This window comes from Triticum dicoccoides, chromosome 7A (genome assembly GCF_002162155.2).
Source record: "Triticum dicoccoides isolate Atlit2015 ecotype Zavitan chromosome 7A, WEW_v2.0, whole genome shotgun sequence".
Taxonomy (NCBI): Eukaryota; Viridiplantae; Streptophyta; class Magnoliopsida; order Poales; family Poaceae; genus Triticum; species Triticum dicoccoides.
This window is the reverse complement of record NC_041392.1, coordinates 511,958,993-511,970,614: the sequence shown is the minus strand read 5'-3', so window position 1 is coordinate 511,970,614 and position 11,622 is coordinate 511,958,993.

Here is an 11,622-nt window from a genome sequence, read left to right as displayed (position 1 = left end):
TGGATGGCGGCACGGGGGCGGCGGCGGCGGCCAGGTGGATGGCGGCGCGGGGCGGTGGAGTGCGGTGGGTGTGTGGCCTGGTGCGGCGACAGAGGTGGATCGGGCATTCGGGCCTGGGGATAAAGATGCGGGGGGTGGGGGTAGTTTCTTTTTTTGTCACAATGTTTGGGCAGTTCCTGGTTTCGGTTTTTCGAATCTCGGGAACAACTCATCGCGTCTGTATAGGGGGACCGTGATCCAAATAACTATTCTGATCCTGAGATCAGAATAGTGCTACTCTGGTGCGCCGATGAGTTTCGGTGAAGGAATCTCGGGAACAACTCATCGCGCCTATATAGGGGGCCGTGATCCGAATAACTATTCTGATCCTAGGATCAGAATAGTGCTACTATATATATATATATATATATATATATATATATATATATATATATATACACACACACACACACACTAATGGCGCATCATTACTAGTAATGGTGCACTTGGTGGTTGGTGCGCCATTACTAGTAATGGTGCACTGTACGTGGATGCGCCATTAGTATGTTTGGAAGAATGAAAAAAAAGTTTTTGTTACTAGTGGCGCACCATGTGTCTGGTGCATCATTAGTGTCTTCCACACTAATGACGCACAAGCGCATGGTGCGCCATTAGTATATAATAGTGGCGCATCACATGTCTGGTGCACCATTAGTGTCAATTTCATCTATAGCCCTTTTCCTAGTAGTGTGAGGAGTTTAATGCGGCGACCGAGGTTGAAGGTATGTTCAACAAGTTTTTAGAAGGCCTTAAATTATCCACCACACCAATGAAAGTGGGTGATCCCGCTAACAAGGTGACGGATGCTAACTCCGACAAGGGGGGAGCTACTAGTGACAAAGTTCCTTTATCTAGTGGTAGAAGTGGAAATGGCATCTTTGTCCATGTTGAACCTCCACTTACTTATATTGGACCGATTCCCTCCACTCATTTGAATCATCTTGGTCCTCCTCCTAAGTTTGTGAAAATGAGGATTTTTCCTCTTGGGTCTATCACTTTAAATATCATTTAAATCATATTAATACTAATCTTTGGAGAATTATTGAGCAAGGTTTCTACCCGCATGAGCCAAGCAACTTCACCCCTGGAGAAGCTGCGGATAATCAATTCAATGAGTCCGCTCTCTTGATCATCCAAGATGCAATTCCACCCGAAGATATTGCGCATCTCCGACCTTTCACCATGGCCAAGGAAGCATGGCAACATGTTGTTTCCATTTACAAAGGAAGCGCACGCATTCAATGCTCCAACTATGAAGTGGTGCAAGATGAAGCCGATGAGTTTGTGATGAAAGAATATGAAGAACCTCGTGAACTCTACCAGAGATTAACCACTCTCACGGTCCCACTCCAAGATCATGGGAGCAAGGATACAGATGACAATTGGATCAAGCGCAAGTTTCTAAAGGCCATGATGCCCTACCATAAGGCCATGTCATCCGTCATCCGTCAAAGGCCAGACTTTCATACCTTATCCTCAGGTGAAGTGTTGGATGAGTTTGTTGCTATAAGAATCTTGGACAAGACCGCCGACAATGCGGTGTTGCGCTCTCAACGGGTAAAGAAACCCAACCTTCCTTTGAAGGCCAAGGCTAGTGTGGAAGAAGAGGATGAAGAGGAAGAAGAGGAGAGTAACCCCGAAGATACAAAATATGCTTATCATGAGCACATGGCTCTCGCTTGAAGGCAATTTTGGAGCAAGCAGAACTCAAGGCCCAACTTCAACAAGAACAACTCAAGTGGCGCCAATGAAATGCAACATGTGAGGACATACTATAATTGTGGCAATGTGAGCCACTTTGTTGAGGAGTGCCCATATGAGAAGAGGGAAGAAAATGGTGGCAAGCTCATCTGAAAAGACAAGGCCAAGTCCTTCCCCAACGAGAACAATTTCACAAAGAAGACTCCTTCCAAGGGGTTGGTGGCACAAGAAGAGTACAATGAGGATGATGATGATGAAGATGGTGAGACGGTTGTCGGTGTCAAAACCAGCTGATCTCGGGTAGGGGGTCCTGAACTGTGCGTCTGAGGATCGAAGGTAACAGGAGGCATGGGACACAATGTTTTACCCAGGTTCGGGCCCTCTTGATGGAGGTAATACCCTACTTCCTGCTTGATTGACTTTGATGAGTATTGGGGTTACAAGAGTGGATCTACCTCGAGATCATAATGACTAAATCCTAGATGTCTAACCTGTATGATTATCATTGCCTCTATGGACTAAACCCTCCGATTTATATAGACACCGGCGGGGCCTAGGGTTGTACAGAGTCGGTTTACAGAGAAAGGAATCCTCACATACGAATGCCAAGCTTGCCATCCACGTAAAGGAGAGTCCCATCTGGACACGGGGGAAGGCCTTCGATCTTGTATCTTCTTGGCCCATAAGTACGGCCCATATAACATAGCCTGGACGACCGGGGACCCCCTAATCTAGGACTCCCTCAATATCCCCTAAACCAGGCTTCAATGACGACGTGTCCGGCGCGCAGATTGTCTTCGGCATTGCAAGGCGGATTTCTTCTCCGAATACTCCAAAGCAGTTCGTCAAAAGAACTATATTCGGCTCTGTATAACCGTCGCAGCCCTGTACCACAAGGGAAAAAAAATACTCAAACAGTATAAGCTGCGTCTACTGACATCTTTTTTGGCGAGACGTTATGTTCTGGCCTTATTATTATCTCGAACCGTTTTTCAGCCTCCCTCTGCGCATTTCGAGGCGCGGTCCTTACTGATACGTCTTGTCAAGGCAAAGATCGTGTCCCCTTATTACGAGATTCTCATCAATACGGGTTTGGGTAATCCAACGGTGCCGTTAGCATGACCCCTTGGGAATAGGCGAGTTTTAAGGCTCGTGGGGGGACGCATGATATTTCACTGCCTTTATAAGGAGATAAGGACCCATCTTTTTACCCCATGCCTTCTTCCTCCTCAGCCCATCCGTACTCGAGCTCCAACGCCCGAGTTCAATTCTTTCCGTCCCTAGCAAACACTCCAGCCATGTCCGGATCCGGCGCCCAGGGCAAGTGGATGGCCTCCTCCATCATAGAGGAGAAGATCAAGGAACTCCGGGAGGCGGGGTACCTCGCAGAGGAAATCGCCCATCGGCTTCCTGCCGAAAAGCAGATCATCCCTACTCCAAAATCCAATGAGAGGGTTGTATTCATCCCCCACTTTCTCCGTGGATTAGGGTTTCCTCTCCACCCCTTTGTTCGTGGGCTTATGTTCTATTATGGGCTAGACTTTCGTGATCTAGCCCCAAATTCCTTCCTCCACATCTCGGCGTTCATCATCGTGTGTGAGGCGTTCCTCCGTATTCCCCCCACTTCGGGTTATGGCTCAAGGTCTTCAATGTGAAGCCGAAGGTGGTTGACAGTCAACACACGGAGTGCGGCAGCGCCATGGTGAGCAAGCTCCCCAACATCACTTGGCCCAAGGGGGCCTTTGTGGAGACCGTGAAGGGATGGTAGCAGGAGTGGTCCTATGTCACTGAACCTCGTGACGCCACATGGGCCACCACTCACGAGTTCAAATCTGGGCCTCCAATGCGGCTCACATCGTGGGTTAAATAGGGCCTGGACTAGGCATCGTCCGACAAGGTGATGACGCCGCAGAAGCGCGTGAAGGGCGTGATAGAGAAGAACACCAGCCTCGCCGACCTGATCCAGGTGATGCTTTTTTGCCGGAGTTTCCCCTGCCAGCGCCGGACTCTCCATATGTGGGAATTCAATCCGGCGGCCCTTGGACCCTGCAACACTTCTTCGGCACGAAGCACGAAGACATATGGAATCTGCTTTTCAAGGCCCAGAAGTCGTGGCCGGGAATGACCGAAGACCTATGCCTCGACTACGCTCACCCGGCCACTCCAGTAAGTTTTTAGATTTCCAAACATAACCTCTACTTGTAGATTCGAGGAGTATGCTAAGCCTTCCTTTTCTCCTTCAGCTCTGGACGAAGAAAGAGGAGCGGATCAAGTGTCCGGCTCCGCTGCCCAAAGACCCAACTATCCCTTTGCTAACTAAGATGCTGGTCCCGGCACCGTACCAGGCGCCGGAGAAGAAGTCTAAGAAGAAGGTCAAGGAGGCCAGAAGTGGCCTCCGCTGTAAAGGTACTTCAGACATCGCGTCAAAGACATCGAGGTTCTCTCCTCCCACGAGGGAGACAAAGATGAGGAGGAAGAGGAGGAGAGCAATTCTCCCCTCAAGGGTGAGAAGAAAAGGGGGGCGTCCATGGACCTAGAAGCGGAGGCGCCCAAGAAGGGAAGATTTCCCTTTCAGATGATTCGGATTCGGACACCGAAGTCATCCCTGAGCGGCGCCTCAGGCCGAAGCTGCCGTCCGAGTCGTAAGTATTTAAAGATACCATACATACATCCGGCCTTTTTACAGATCGTGGGATAACATTTTATTTACGTACTTTCTATCCGGCCCATGTTCTCCCCCAACAATCGTCGTCATTGGGAAACTCGTTGGCACCGGAGATGATGGAGAGCGAGATGCCTCTGCGAGCCTCTCCACCACGAGCCGTGGATGACACCGAGGTGTTGTCCCAAAGGACTTCTCCGGGCCAGGCGAAGGTGCGGAAGGCCGCTGAAACGGCGCCAGATGGTGATGCCCCGGCTGCCGAAAACATGGAGGATACTACCCCCATGGAAACTGATGACGGGGGCCTGGATTAGTCCAGCCCCCAGCCGAATACCACTCCGGAGACCTACGTGGCTCCGGGGTTGAGCGAGCAGCCCCCTTCAAGGGAAGGGGGAGTGTCGACTCCACCGGTGACCTCTATCAATTCGGAGGCACCGGATATATTGAGGGAAGCACTTCAACGTACTACCGTCGTGGAAGAGCACCGTACCCTGATGGGTGCGGTGATTGAGAAGGTTCAGTCCTCTAAGAGCGGTATGAACGAAGCTTTCACTAGCCTGTTAACAGGTTTTGAGGTAAGTGATATAACATGTTTTAGCTGCTTTTCGTATTGGAAGAATATGCCTGTGTATAGATAGTAGCCCCTGAGACTCTAGTTGGGTCTTTTGAAAAAAAGAGCCGGATAGAGGATCAAATAGTCGCCAGAGATAACACGTTCATCTATTTTGATAAACAGGATTCACTGTTGGCTACTTCAGCTAGGGATGCTAAAGTATCCAAACTCCAGCGGAAACTGAAGCTGGCTAACGATGAGATCGACCGCATTAACAAGCGGTTCGATGAGGCCTAGGGTATGCTTTCTTTTTGAAAGAGACCCCTTTACAAGCCTAAATTATAATGCAAACTCAGAGTTTAAGCTCATGTGCTGCTATGCAAATGGTTGTAGGCAACACGACCGAGGTCGAGGCCGTCAAGAATGCCCTTGCCCAAGCCAAGGAGGAGGCGAGGTCAAGCAAAGTAGCCGCAGAGAAAGCGGCTGCAGATGTAGAGACCGAAAAGGTTGTCCTCCTTCAGTACGAGGCGAGAGTGACCGAAGTAGAGCAGGCGCTCCAGGAAGCCGCCACCAAGTGCGAGTCCTTGGAGGAGAGCAACAAGGCCCAAGAGGCTGAGCTCACCAAGGCTCTTCAAGCTGCGAAGGAGGTTCAGTCCGAGTCCCGGGCGGCTCTCAAGGAGATCGAGCAAGCTGGACAGATAGCGGCTGGTAAGCCTTTTCTTTTACAGATTATATTCGGTTGTTGAAGATATGCTTTGCTAAATCGACTGTGGAGTGTGATACGTCTCCATCGTATATATAATTTTTGTTTGTTCCATGCCAATATTCTACAACATGTACATGCCTTTGGCAACTTTTATACTATTTTTGGGACTAACATATTGATCCAGTGCCCAGTGTCAGTTCCTGTTTGTTGCATGTTTTTTGTTTCGCAGAAAATCCATACAAACGGAGTCCAAACGGGATAAAAACTTACAGAGATTTTTTTTGGAATATATGTGAATTTTGGGAAGTGGAATCAACGCGAGACGATGCTCGAGGGGCCCACGAGGGTGAGGGGCGTGCCCCAAGGGGTAGGGCGCGCCATGGGCCCTCGTGGCCACTCCGTAAGGTGGTTGGTGCCCTTCTTTCGCCATAAGAAAGCCAATATCCGGATAAAAATCGTGTCAAAATTTTAGCCCAATCGGAGTTACGGATCTCCAGAAATTTAAGAAACGGTGAAAGGGCGGAATCGGGGAGCGCAGAAACAGAAGGAAACAGAGAGAGATCCAATCTCAGAGGGGCTCTCGCCCCTCGGCCACCATGGAGGCCATGGACCAGAGGGGAAACCCTTCTCCCATCTAGGGGGAGGGTCAAGGAAGAAGAAGAAGAAGAAGGGGGGCTCTCCCCCCCTCTCTCCTGGTGGCGCCGGAACACCGCCGGGGCCATCATCGCGGCAACGATCTACACCAACAACTTCACCGCCATCATCACCAACTCTTCCCCCCTCTATGCAGCAGTGTAACCCCTCTTTTGCCCGCTGTAATCTCGACTTAAACATGGTGCTCAATGCTATATATTATTTCCCAATGATGTATGGCTATCCTATGATGTTTGAGTAGGTCCGTTTTGTCCTATGGGTTAATTGATGATCGTGATTGGTTTGAGTTACATGTTTTATTATTGTTGCTATCCTATGATGCTCTCCGTGTCGCGCAAGTGTGAGGGATCCCCGATGTAGGGTTTGCAATATGTTCATGATTTGCTTATGGTGGGTGGCGTGAGTGACAGAAGCACAGACCCGAGTATGGAGGTTGTTTGTGTATGGGAGTAAAGAGGACTTGATGCCTTACAATGCTATGGTTGGGTTTTACCTTAATGATCTTTAGTAGTTGCAGATGCTTGCTAGAGTTCCAATCATAAGTTCATATGATCCAAGAAGAGAAAGTATGTTAGCTTATGCCTCTCCCTCAAATAAAAATGCAATAATGATTACCGGTCTAGTTGTCGATTGTCTAGGGACAAATAACTTTCTCATGAAAAAAAGCTCTCTACTGAAACTAATTTAGTTGTGTCTTTATCTAAACAGCCCCTATCTTTTATTCACATGCTCTTTATTATCTTGCAAACCTAGCCTACAACACCTACAAAGTACTTCTAGTTTCATACTTGTTCTAGGTAAGGAAAACGTTAAGCGTGCGTAGAGTTGTATCGGTGGTCGATAGAACTTGAGGGAATATTTGTTCTACCTTTAGATCCTCATTGGGTTTGACACTCTTACTCATCGAAAGAGGCTACAATTGATCCCCTATACTTGTGGGTTATCAGAGTGCTCCAGACGCTTTTGCGGATCTCCCGAGGAGTGCTGCCGACGCCGCCGAGTATTTCCGGGCCCAAGAAGGAACGCGATGGAGGAGCTCTTCTGGTCGCAGTACTTGGCGCCGGAGTGGTCGACGCTGTCGATCATTCAGACGATGCAGCTTGCAGAGCTACATAGGATGTCCAGTTTGGCCATGAAGGACATCATAGTCCGGCTATGGCAAACCGGACCTATTCTGAGCAGCTACTTCGGTTTGGTCAAGCGGCTTGGGGGTGCCTTGCCCCGAGTAGAGGCCGTGAAGTGCTCGTCGTGTATAGAAGGTGCGTGAATGGCCTTTGCCCATGTCAAGATGCACTGGGCCAGAATGAAGGCCGCCATCGTGGCTGTCGAGGGTCCACCCGGGGGCAAGTACCACCGTACGCCAGAGTGTTACTTTGAGGACGTCTTGGAAGGTGCCCGCCTGATAGAGGGACAGTGCTCAAAGGACATTGTGTTCGATTGAATGTGTTTGAACTGCCCGGATATTGTATAAATCAAAACTTTGTAATATAGACCATCGTAAAGTGATATTCCCCTTGTGCGGCCGTTTTTAATTCTTGAGAATTTACCAGTTGTCAGCTTCAGCCCCCACATAGATACTACGGGGGTGTTCGTAATAGTGCGTGGCCACACTTGACCCAACGTGTTGGTCCGTAAAGGAGGTGGCAGCGCGACGAACCAGGCAATCGAACTATATGGTTTCATCATTCTCACTTTTAGCCATAGGAGTTTGATAATGGGACTATAGGGTAGCCCCTGGTGCGTATGCGGCTATCAAACTTGGATGCCTTTTAAATGCTTGACTGGAAAAAGCCAGTCCTTTGGAAGAAATCGCTAGAGATTTGATTAAGTCACCGAATTGCTGACCAGCTCTCACCGCATCACGACAGTTAGTTTTTGGCTTTCTCTACTGAGGTGTTTGATCGGGCCAGCCTGAAGCACAATCGCAATAGTTCTCCCTTTACTACCTTAGCCAAAAAAACGGAATGTAAGGTAGCAAGCACAGGAGCCGGGCAACCCAACTATTGACCAAAAACGTGATTCAGAGCCGATGCATATAATGCAGTATTCGGGATGCCGTAGTATACTCTGAGAGTGTTCAGACTTTCTATTGTTGAGAATATATAGATGGCTTGAAACAGAGCCCCTGGCGATTTAACTCGTACCAAGGAGTGTATGCCAATTCAGACATAAAGTGGGAAAGCAGATTAGGGAGTAAGCCAATACCGAACAAGGTTGGGCAAAACTGTTTCCATTATATTCTAATTGATACATCAAAACATGTTTTTACAGAGGATGCTATAAGCATCAAGGCCATTTTACATGCCGAGAACAAGGGAAAGTTGTATACAGGTCTAAATTTGAGGAGATGATCTTGAAGATCTTTTGGTCACCCTGCCGCACGTTTGCGCCGCTTTTCGCTGTAGCATATGGTCCTTTGAGAGGATCGACAATCGAGTGTGTATAAGTGGCCCAGAAGAGGAACCTAAGTGCCATCGAGGAGTGGTGTATGTTGTAAAGGACCTGAAAAGGAAAAAAGAAGAAGAAAAAAGATGGAAGGATACAAAGGTCCGGATAGGGTCAAGCTGTATTGTGGACCTTATTTTGAAGAGGCCTCCATCCTTACCCATGGTATTTTTAGTGCGTAATTATGTACGCGCGGTGCATATGCCGCTATCAAGTTGGGGTAATAACGGAGGCCGGATTGCTAATCTAGCTCTGGACGAGCCAGACTGTCATTCTGCATGGTAGACCGGACTTGTTTGACAGTGTCCGGGGGCATGGCTGCCGATGTAGTATTCGGCTTAATGAGGCCACCCTATACTTCGGCTACGAGGGCCCCCGTATGCTCCTTAGTACGGAGGGAGTGCTCCGTACTTCCATTGACTGTTATAATGCCGTGAGGTCCCGGCATTTTGAGCTTCAAGTAAGCATAATGCGGGACCGCGTTGAAGCGGGCGAAGGCGGTCCTTCCAAGCAGTGCATGATAACCGCTGCGGAAAGGGACAACGTCGAAGATCAACTCTTCGCTTCGGAAGTTGTCCGGCGAACCGAAGACAACTTCCAGTGTTACTGAGCCCGTGCAGCAGGCTTTAACGCCAGGTATTACCCCTTTAAAGGTGGTTTTGGTGGGCATGATTCTTGATGAGTCGATGCCCATTTTGCAGACAGTGTCCTGATAAAGCAGGTTAAGGCTGTTGCCGCCATCCATAAGGACTCGTGTGAGATGGAATCCATCGATAATTGGATCGAGGACCAATGCTACCGAACCTCCATGACGGATACTGGTCATATGCTACTCGAAAGTGATCGGACAGGCTGACCATGGATTTAATTTTAGGGCGACTGGCTCTATGGCATAGACGTCCCTTAGTGTGCGCTTGCGCTCCCTTTTGGGTACATGCGTAGCGTATATAAAATTCACCATTTTTACCTCAGGGGGAATTTCTTCTGTCCCCCTGTGTTCGGTGGGCGAGGCTCTTCATCATCGTCCTTGGTGGGTGGCCCCTTCCCCTTCTGTCCGACGCTTAGCTTGCCGACCTATTTAAAGACCCAACAATTCATGTTGGTATGATTAGCAGGTTTATCAGGGGTGCCATGAATCTGGCAAGGCCCATGGAGTATTCGGTCCAAACTAGATGGACCATCCTTGTTTCCTTTGAATGGCCTCTTCCGCTGACCGGGTTTAGAGCCACTGAATCCGACATTAACCGTCGTGTCTTCGGTATCTTCATTATTGCTTCGACGTTTGTGTCTGTTGCGTCGTGGCTTGCCATTGCCATCCCTGGCTTCGGAGGTGCCAGGGTCGCTGGTGCTGTTCGTTCTACGAGCTAGCCAGCTATCCTCTCCTGCGCAAAAGTGGGTCATAAGTGTGGTAAGGGCTGCCATGGACTTCGGTTTTTCTTGGCCGAGGTGTCGGGTGAGCCAATCATCTCGGACGCTGTGTTTAAAGGCCGCAAGGGCTTCGGCGTCCGGACAGTCCACTATTTGGTTCATTTTAATTAAGAACATGGTCCACAGCTTCCGGGCTGATTCTCCGGGTTGCTGGATTATGTGACTAAGGTCATCGACATCTGGAGGCCAGACGTAGGTTCCTTGGGAGTTGTCTCTAAAGGCATCCTCCAAGTCTTCCCAGCTGCCAATAGAGTTTTCTAGGAGGCTGTTTAACCAGTGCCGTGTTGGTCCCTTTAATTTTACCAGGAGGTATTTGATGGCATGGAAATCATCACCGCGGGCCATGTGAATATGGAGAAGAAAATCTTTGATCCATACTGCAGGATCTGTAGTACCATCATATGATTCAATGCTCACGGGTTTAAACCCCTCAAGGAACTGGTGCTCCATCACCTCATCGGTGAAGCATAAGGGGTGTGCGGCGCCTCTGTATCGGGCGATGTCGCGGCGTAGTTCGGATGAAGCCCGAATGCGGTTTTCGGCCTGGGTGTGGTTGTGCCTGTCGTGCCAGGCCTGATGGCCGTCCTCTCGCATTGGAGCACGCCCCCATGACCCATAGATTGATCTTGTCTGGCTGGCTCTATTGTCCAGGTCCTTTCATAGGTCATAGGTATAGCCCGGGGCCGCTGCCTCCCTGCCTCGACGGCGAAGTGGCGCGGCCTGGTGTTCGGCATAAGTGGTCGGTCTGTCCCGTCCACGTGGTGGTCGGTCAGGCTCGTCAGCGGGTTTATACTTTGCTGGTATTGGCTCAAGAGCCTCGTCGTCGAATTGTGGTAGAAGCTTCCACTTCGGGTAGCTCTTGGTTGAGCGCTTGAGGCCATATTCCTCGGCTGCCAGGACTTTAGTCCATCTGTCATTGATCGTATCATGATCGGCTTGGAGTTGCTGCTGCTTATTTTTTCGGCTTCTCGCAGTGGCGATTTGCCGGCGCTTAAAGCGCTCTTGTCCGAGGGGTTCCTCTGGCATGATGAAGTCTTTGTTACCGAGGCTCACATCCTCTTCAGAGATCGGTAGGTAGTTACTATCCTCCGAGTCCTCGTTCCTGATAGGATCGTCGCGGTTAACTTGACCATCCTCCCAATCATCCTGTTCGAATGTTGTCACTACAGGGGCTTCGAGGAATTTGGCATTCTCTGGAGTGTTATTATCTTCGGTGCCGGTATTGCTGTCTTTTTTGCGACGCGATTTTGAGCGGCGCCTGATAACCCACAAGTATAGGGGATCGCAACAGTTTTTGAGGGTAGAGTATTCAACCCAAATTTATTGATTCGACAAAAGGGGAGCCACAGAATATTCTCAAGTATTAGCAGCTGAGTTGTCAATTCAACCACACCTAGAAACTTAATATCTGCAGCAAAGTATTTAGTAGCAAAG